This window comes from Suncus etruscus, chromosome 15 (genome assembly GCF_024139225.1).
Source record: "Suncus etruscus isolate mSunEtr1 chromosome 15, mSunEtr1.pri.cur, whole genome shotgun sequence".
Classification (NCBI taxonomy): domain Eukaryota; kingdom Metazoa; phylum Chordata; class Mammalia; order Eulipotyphla; family Soricidae; genus Suncus; species Suncus etruscus.
In genome coordinates this window covers 4,851,930-4,860,961 of record NC_064862.1, presented here as the reverse complement: position 1 = coordinate 4,860,961, position 9,032 = coordinate 4,851,930, and the positions used below count along the sequence as shown (strand labels likewise).

Below are 9,032 nucleotides of genomic sequence, written 5' to 3'. Positions count from 1 at the left end.
TTTAACATTTATAAAAATATCTTTTATCAATCAAAGTAAAATATTGGGGTCAAGGGGGGGCATTGGTTCACAACTGGTGATGTTCAGTACCTACTTCTGGTTCTGGAATTTTTTCTGGAAGTATACAGGAAACCATATATCATGATCAGAACTGGGTGGGTATACAGACAAGTGCCTTAACCTCTATACTCTCTCTCCAGTTCCTTCAACTCCAATTTATTCAAAGACAAAATAGAAAAAAACAAATTAAGAAACTTTAAAATAATTTTTGGTAGCTACTCTGGTAATATCTGTGACATTAACCAAATTTAATAATTTTTTTTTACAATTTAGGAAACAGAGCAAATGAAAGGAAGTCAACTTCTTCCTGAGTTAGAGCTGACTTTAGTCAGGTGCCTGGAATTTTCATCATTGTGAGCACTGTTTTAGAGCCATGGCTCTTTTCTAGTCCTGTTCCTTCCTGTAGCTTCTGGATCCTGCAGAGGATCCTTCTGAGGTAAAGAGAGTAAATGAAAGGCAGATAATACCCACTTCCATCTCTCTAAGAGCCTAGAGCTAAGCAATTTAGTTCTAAGAATCCAAGTATTAGGGATTTAGCTCTAAGAGGCCAGGGTTAGGGATTTATATATAAATCTAAAGGCTTAGGAATTCAACTCTAAAAAACCAGCATTAAGGACCTATCATCTCTAAGGGACCAGACCCCAGTGACATAGATTTGAGAACCAAGCCTTAAGAACTGGGTTCTAAGGACCCAGAAACCTAGATACACATTCTATCTTTCCTGAAGCTAAAATAAGACCTTTCTGAGAAGACTTTTTTCTTTTATAATTTGGAGGTTAGTGGAGATATTTGATTCAGATTATAAAGACATCAGATAATTTACAAATTATTTTGAGAAACAAAAGTAGTAGACTCAGTGAAGTGACATCTTAGAAATAGTGATTGTCTAAACAAGATAACAACCATATGGGACGCTGGGGGATCAAACTGCTGTCTGCCTAAGATTAGTACTGTCAAGGCAAACACCCTGCCACTTGCGCCACTGCTCCAGCCCCTATTTAGCCATTTTTAAAAGTACGTATAATAACCCCTAAAGTTCTTCACATATCTATGCCACTACCATATGATGTTCCACATTTCTCCTTTACTGTCAAATATTGATCACCTATCTAATACTAAACAGATATGCATTATATTGAAATTAAGATATCAGTAACTAAGATAATTTTCCCTTCTTTTCAGGTAACAGAAAGCAAAATCTCTACATAGATTTGTGCATATCTGTACCCTAGTTTATTGTTTCCAATTTCTGTCAAATAGCATTTCTTGAACTGTACATAGTTGGATGAGGCATTCAAGAGAGCTATTTGAAGGCTAAGTGAAAAGAAGATGAAAGGCATAACTTTTCCCAAATTTCAGTTATATTACAAGCAATAATAATCATCAAAACAGCATGATATTGGAGTAAAAACAGACCCTGAAATTAATAAAATAGACTTAAGTATTCAGAGAATGACCTCCTCAGACATACAATCAATTAATCTTTGATTAAGGAGCAAGAAAAACAAAATGGAGCAAGGAAAGCCTCTTCAACAAGTTGTGTTGAGACAATTGATCAGCCATATGCAAAAAAGTGAATTCAGACTCTAACACCATGCACAAAGGTCAAATCCAAATTAAAGGCCTTGATACTATACCTGATACCTGAAATTATAATGGTATATAGAGGAAAACATAAGCAAAACACTCCAGGACATTGTGATTAACAGCATCTTTAAGGAGGAAATGCCACTGTCCAAGCAAGTGGAAGCGAAGATAAACAAATGAGACTACATTAAACTGAGAAACTTCTGTACCTCATAGGAAACAGTGGCTAGGATACAAAGGCCATTCCTAAGGAGAGAAATTATACACCCAAAATTCATATGATAAGGGGCTAATACATAAGATTTACAAGTTTCTAAAAATTCTTAATATGTTAAAAATCTAACCCCATCAAAAAAATGGGGCCAGAACAGTGGAGCAAGCGGTAAGGTGTCTGTCTAGCCTTGCCTGCACTAGCCTAGGACGGACCACAGTTCAATCCCTGGTGTCCCATATGGTCCCCCAAGCCAGGAGTGATTTCTGAGCATATAGCCAGGAGTAACCCCTGAGCATCACCAGGTGTGGCCCAAACACCCCCCGCCCAAAATGGGGAGAAGAAACGAACAGACATTTTCTCAAAGAAGAAATACAGATGGCCAAGAGGTACATGACAAAATGCTCCACATCAATAATCATCAGGGAGATTCAAATCAAAACCACGATGAGGTATCATCTCAAGCCACAGAGACTGATACACATGACAAAGAACAAGAACAACTAGTGCGTGGATGCGGGAAGAAAGGCACTCTCATTCCCTGCTGGTGGGAATGTTGTCTAGTCCAGCTGGAAATTGAGTTCCCATATGATCCAGTAATACCACTTCTAGGGATATACCCTAGGAACACAAAACACAATACAAAAATGTCCTTTGCACCCTTATGTTCACCACAGCACTATTCATAAAAGCCAGAATCTAGATACAACCCATGTGCCTAAGAACAAATGAGTGGCTAATAAAACTGTGGTCCAATGGAGTACTATGAGCTGTTAGGAAAAATGAAGTCATGAGATTTGCCTACACAAGGAAGGACATGGAGACTATTATATTGAGTTAAATGAGCCAGAGGGAGAGGGACACACATATCTGTCCTATCTCACCTATCTGCGGGATATAAGAAAAATAAAAGATTGTAGACAATAATATTCAGAAACAATAGAAATGAATTGCAGGAAAGATCAGCTCATGACATGAAGCTTGTCACAAAGAGTGGTGAGTGCAGTTAGCGCATAACCACAGTAACAACTACCATGACAATGATAGTGAGGGAGAAAGGCAGAATGCCGTCTGGGGGCCATCTCAGGGTGTTTGCCTTGCATGCGGCTGGCCTAGGATGGGCCACGGTTCAATTGTCCAGCGTCCAATATGGTCCCCCCAAGCCAGGAGTGATTTCTGAGTGCATAGCCAAGAGTAATCCCTCAGCATCACTGGGTATGGTCCAAAAAAAAAAAGTGACATTTAGTAAACTGCAGTTATTTAAAGTATATAATTTGATAATGAACAGGAAAGAACACGACAGTCCAAGATTATTATCCTTAGAAAGATCTAATTATAATTAATTGGATTTTGGAAGAAGCGCCATCACCATCCACTTGGAAGACTGTCGCTTTCCGACGCCTTTTAATGCTAATCAACTGCTCTCCTCTACTTAGGCTAGCATTTTGGTACTTGACAGGCAGGGTGTGCCTATGTGATCTGTCTCTCACTGAAATCAAGAGTGCTGAGTGCTGAATTTCTAAGATTTCACACAGCTTTTCAGAATTCTGTGAGGGATTTAAATAGATCCCGAGTGGTTCTACAGTGAAAAGATTCTTACAGTTTCTCTCCTCTTTGACCCAGGTGCTTTTCTGTTTTGACGATTTTACTGTTTTTTTCTATTGTAATATGTTAACCATAAATATAACTTTATGATGATTCCTATGATACCTAAGAGTGAATAATTGATGCCGGAGGTGGTCTTAAAGACCCTTGAATGCTTTTGATATTATGTACACAAATGAAATCACCAAAACAATAAAGATATCATTTATCATCATAATCTCTAGAGTTTCATCATGCCCCTTGCCATTCACTCTTCCTGCACCTTCATCACCTTGTCCTAGGCAACCCTTAATCTGATTTTATGTTATAAATCAATTTTCACTTTCAAGTTTCATATATGATACATTTCATATTTACATTGCATGTTATTTCTGGAAAAAAGACTGGATTATTTGTCATTATGTACAATAATAGTTTGTTTTTAATATTGTATATTCCTCTTTTATAAAAATATACCAAAATTTGTCTATTCAGTAAAAATTGTAATCAGTTTTGGGGCTTTATTTTTCAGTTTTGGGCTATGACAAAGCTGTGATTAATAACAATGTATAAGTATATTTATGGATATGCATCTATCTATTTCTCTTGGGAAAATATAAGAGTGATTAACGGTTGGTCACTTTGAGGGCAGGAACTTAAGTTTTTAAGAACTTAAATTCAAAAGCAGTTGTGCCATTTAGTGTTCCTACCAGTGTATTGGGAGTCTAGTTCATCCTTTTTTTTTTTTTTTTTTGCCAATACTTTATATTGCTGGCAGGATATTTTATTCTTGTTATGCCAGAATACATGTGCTTCCTTTTTTTGCTTTGTTTGTTTGTTTTGGGGTCAGTGCTTCGGGGTTACTCCTGGCTCTACACTCAGAAGTTGCTCCTGGGGACCATATAGAATTTGAACCAGCATCTGTCCTATGTTCGCTGCGTACCAGGCAAATGACTTATCGCTGTGCTATCACTCCAGCTCACATGTGCTTTCGTATCAGGGTTTTAACTTTAGTTTTCCTAAAGATGAGTGATAATCATATTTTATGTACTTGCTTGCTATTGATGAAAATTTTGCCCATTAAAAAATCATGGTGCTGGGCCTGGAGAGATAGCACAGCGGCGTTTGCCTTGCAAGCAGCCGATCGAGGACCAAAGGTGGTTGGTTCAATTCCCGGTGTCCCATATGGTCCCCCGTGCCTTCCAGGAGCTATTTCTGAGCAGACAGCCAGGAGTAACCCCTGAGCAATGCTGGGTGTGGCCCAAAAAAAAAAAAAATCATGGTGCTGGGGTAAGGTGCTTGCTTTTTACACAGCCAGCTCCAGTTTGAGCCCCGTGCTACATATATTCCCCTGAGTACAAAACTAGGAATAAATTCTGAGCATCACCAGCTGTAGCCCCCAAGCTGAAAAAAAAAATGGGGCCACATCCAACAGCAAGTAGTAGCTACTCCTGGTTGGGTTCCTGGGAAATTAAGATAAAGGGGTCAAACAGTACTGCTTGCATTCAAAGCATGCTCTTCAGCTCGTTGAGCTGTTGAGATATTCTCTGGTTCTAATTCTGCCTTTTAAAAAATAGTTTTCTATTCCTTGCACACTGTGGATACAAGACATTTGTTGCGGTTGTGATCGACATGTATTTTCTTCCAGTTTGTAGCTTATATTTTCATTCTCTTAAAAGTGTCCTTTGAAAATCAAAAAGTTGTTTTAATGAAGTCCATGTATTAATTTTTTCACTATTGTTCACTCATTTGGAGGAGAACACAGCTCCAAATGTATGCAGGTCTTGTTCCTGACTTTGTGCATAGTTGGGGAACCATATGTGATGCTGGGGATTGAACCCATAGGATTGAACTGCTACACACAATACAAGTGCCCTACTAGCTATACTATGTCTCTGGTCCTTAAATTTTAATTTTAAATGCTCTACTTTTCACATATAGAAATTTAAATAATGTCTTTGTAAATGGCATGATCTATTACATTTCTTGGTTTGTTTCTACATCTGATTTTTCTCCTGTTTTTTTCCTTTATTTATTTGGTGAGAATTAAATGAGTGCCAGATGATGTGTCATAGTTTATTGAATGGTATCTATTTATCTATCTACATATATATATATATATATATGCCTCTTTAAGGTATTTGATTTCAGGGGTAATTTGATTTTTTCATGCAGCAGTTGCTTATGAGTGAACATTTTTTATTATTATAACACCTTTATTTACCATAATACAGGCAAATGGAATGATCAAAACTTAGATCAACATGGGTCAATTCAGAATGATTGTTATCTCCATGATGTTACTAAAGTGTCTGATTTACTGGGCTAGTTGAGCCATCGTATTACTGTTCAGACTCACTGAGCTTGGTAGATTGCTGTGTAACTAACTTTCCATAAACTTTCCTGATACTGCTATAAAATATTGGGCTTTAACAGGGCTGAGCAGCCCAGGACTTACAGATGTAAAACTAATTCAGTGGCTTGAAAGTTTGATAAGGTTAAGTCTCGGAGCTGGGCTGTTTCTGTCAGAGGGTGTAGTGGGGGTATGGAGCCAAGCCCCAGACTACCTGGGAAATATTAGTTCCCATTATTTTCTTTTGAACTCTGTGGTCTTCTTTACAACTTAACTAGTGCATTCGCTTTGTTTCTATTGGGTTGTCAATATTATAAAATTTGGAGGCACTTCAGGATCTTTGAGATGGGAGGGTTTAGTGGCTTGGCAGCTTCATGAGGTTCAGTTGTGAAGTTGGGTCATTTCGATGCAGGAAGGTGTTGGGTGTGCCTGGGGACTGCAGGACCTTCAGGCAGAAAGGTCACCTCTATTCTGAGAAGGTTCCAGAGTTCTTGGCCCAGAACCATCTACCTACGATGACTCAGCAACTCTAAGTTTATTTAAGACACACCTAAATGGTGTTCACTTTTCTGAGATCTTTCTAAATGCTCTATTATTTCTCGAGTTCTCTCAGTTCTGGGTCTAGGAAATTCAAATCATTCTTCTCTCTGTGAGTGCTCTGGGAATAGTTTCCTTATAGTTACTTTTTCTTCACAATTATTTTCTGAATGCTCTAAGAGGACTTATTCTCTACTTGTTCAGTGTGGTATTCAGCCTAAGAACCAAAAGGTTTTGTGTGTAGATTTCTGGAATTCTTGCCATAACTCCTCTTGGCTGCACTTGCTGTCTTTCACATTTAAACTACCTTAGCTTTCCCCAAATTCCAATCTTAATATTTACAAGCAAAGATAGTTGGCATCTTTTGGAGTTTTCTATCCCTTCACTGCTACCCAAAATTATCTCCTGATATAAGGATGATTTCAGACTTTCCCTACACAGCTTTAGGGTCCTTTGCTTATCGCTGAACACCTGATAATGTACAGAATAAAAAATTTTGTATTGGAATACTATCATTTTATTAAGAAAGTGAAATGCATCTGTGTATATATATATGTTTATATTATCAAATTTGATGCCATTATTATATATTTTTTTTAAAATTATGTGACATTGGTGACAAACACCAACATTCTGGTGGTGGATATGGTATGTCAGAAGCTATTTTTTAATTGTCTTGGATATTGTAGTGCCCAAATAAAGATTGAGGAAGGAAAAAAAACATTACTTCGATTTCTAATTTTAACCATGAGAGAGCAATTGGACCTGAAATTTTCCTTCCTAGAAAAATGTTTATGTGTAAAGATAGCCAATAATAATTTCTATAACTGCACAATGCACTATTAAGTGCATATATCATGATTTTTTATACTGATGAACATGGTGATCAATCTTTCATATTGTAAATAGTACTTAAAAGAGGATGTGGCCAAAAGGGGTTGGATTCCTGGCACCCTATAAGATCCCCTAAGTCCCACAAGGAGTGATCCTGGAGCACAAAACCATGACTAATTCCTGACCTGATCACAACTGAGTGTGACCCCCCAAAAGTACTTCAACAAAGAACCTTATAAAATTTAAATTTATTTAATAATTTTGGCAATGTTATGTTTGTGATATATATATTTGAAGTGAGATTTCTGGGTAAGGGGGAAAATAAATATATATTTTTGCTTGACATAGCCAAATTTTCTCTCTGCAAGTATTTTGCCATCTTTTTTCCTTTACCCCAGCATAAAAATAAGTGAGTGCCTGTTTTCTTACAGTCCCATCAATTATATTGTCAAATTGTTGAATTTTGCCAAGACATTAAGGGAAATGGGAATTCTAGTGTAAGTTCAATATACTTTTGTCTCACTATGTAGGTGGGTAAGCATTTTTTTCATGGGTAAAAGATACTTAACTTCCATGCTTATGAGTTGTCTATTCTTTTACTGTGCATTTTTCTACAGGATGCTTGTTTTCTTACTTATTTTTAGAAGCTTATTTTATTATTATTATTATTATTATTATTAATTTTATTTATTTATTTTATTTTATTTTATTTTTTGGTTTTTGGGTCACACCCAGTGGTGCTCAGGGGTCACTCCTGGCTGTCTGCTCAGAAATAGCTCCTGGCAAGCACAGGGGACCATATGGGACGCCGAGATTCGAACCAACCACCTTAGGTTCTGAATCGGCTGCTTGCAAGGCAAACGCCGCTGTGCTATCTCTCCGGCCCCTAGAAGCTTATTTTATGACCTGATTGATTACAGTTATTTTTTTCCATTAGCTCAGGGGTCTCAAACTCAATTGACCTGGGGGCCACAGGAGGCAAAGTCGGGGTGAGGCAGGGCCGCATAAGGGATTTCGCTTACCGAATATTCGCAATAAAAAATCGCATTAGTATGAAAAAAAATCGCAAAAAATCGCATTAAACATTTGCATACCCGAATGGAACTGCTCGGGGTATGCGAATGTTTAATGCGATTTTTTTCTTACTAGTGCGATTTTTATTGCGATTATTCAGCAAGCGAATAATCGCGAATACTGCGATTTTGAAGGCCGGCCGCGAGCCGCAAAATGTTGTATGGAGGGCCGCGAGTTTGAGACCCCTGCATTAGCTGCTTGTCTATTGAGTTTGTGTATACAAAGACTACAAAGACTTTTTGCCATAAAAGACTTTTTTTTTTTTTGTCCCTCCATTCACAATACAGACCAGGCAAAGGGCCTGGTTTGAGGTGTATATGGGGAGGTGTATATGTACCTCCTCTTTCTATACAGTCAGTGTAAAGAACACAGCCTGTGGTAAGCATTGAGAGGCTTATCTTTTCTTTTTTATTCTTTTCTTTTCTTTTCTTTTTTTGTTTTTTGGGCCACACCCGTTTGACGCTCAGGGGTTACTCCTGGCTATGCGCTCAGAAATCGCTCCTGGCTTGGGGGGACCCTATGGGACGCTGGGGGATCGAACCACGGTCCTTCCTTGGCTAGCAGACACACCTTACCTCTATGGCCACCTCTCCGGCCCCTTCTTTTCTTTTCTTTTCTTTTCTTTTCTTTTCTTTTCTTTTCTTTTCTTTTTTCTTTCTTTTTTTTTTTTTTTGGTTTTTGGGTCACACCCGGCAGCGCTCAGGGGTTACTCCTGACTCTATGCTCAGAAATCACTCCTGGCAGGTTCGGGGGACCATATGGTTGCTGGGATTCGAACCAATGACCTTCTGC

The 9,032-nt window shown here is 38.0% G+C and overlaps 1 non-coding gene across 1 annotated transcript; it reads right to left on the bottom strand.

Annotated features, from left to right (window-relative positions):
* Positions 1-8,502: 8,502 nt before the first annotated feature.
* On the bottom strand, positions 8,503-8,635 carry LOC126031958 (small nucleolar RNA SNORA51). The gene has a single exon (XR_007503761.1). It is a non-coding gene; the product is annotated as a small nucleolar RNA SNORA51 (small nucleolar RNA).
* Positions 8,636-9,032: the final 397 nt, after the last annotated feature.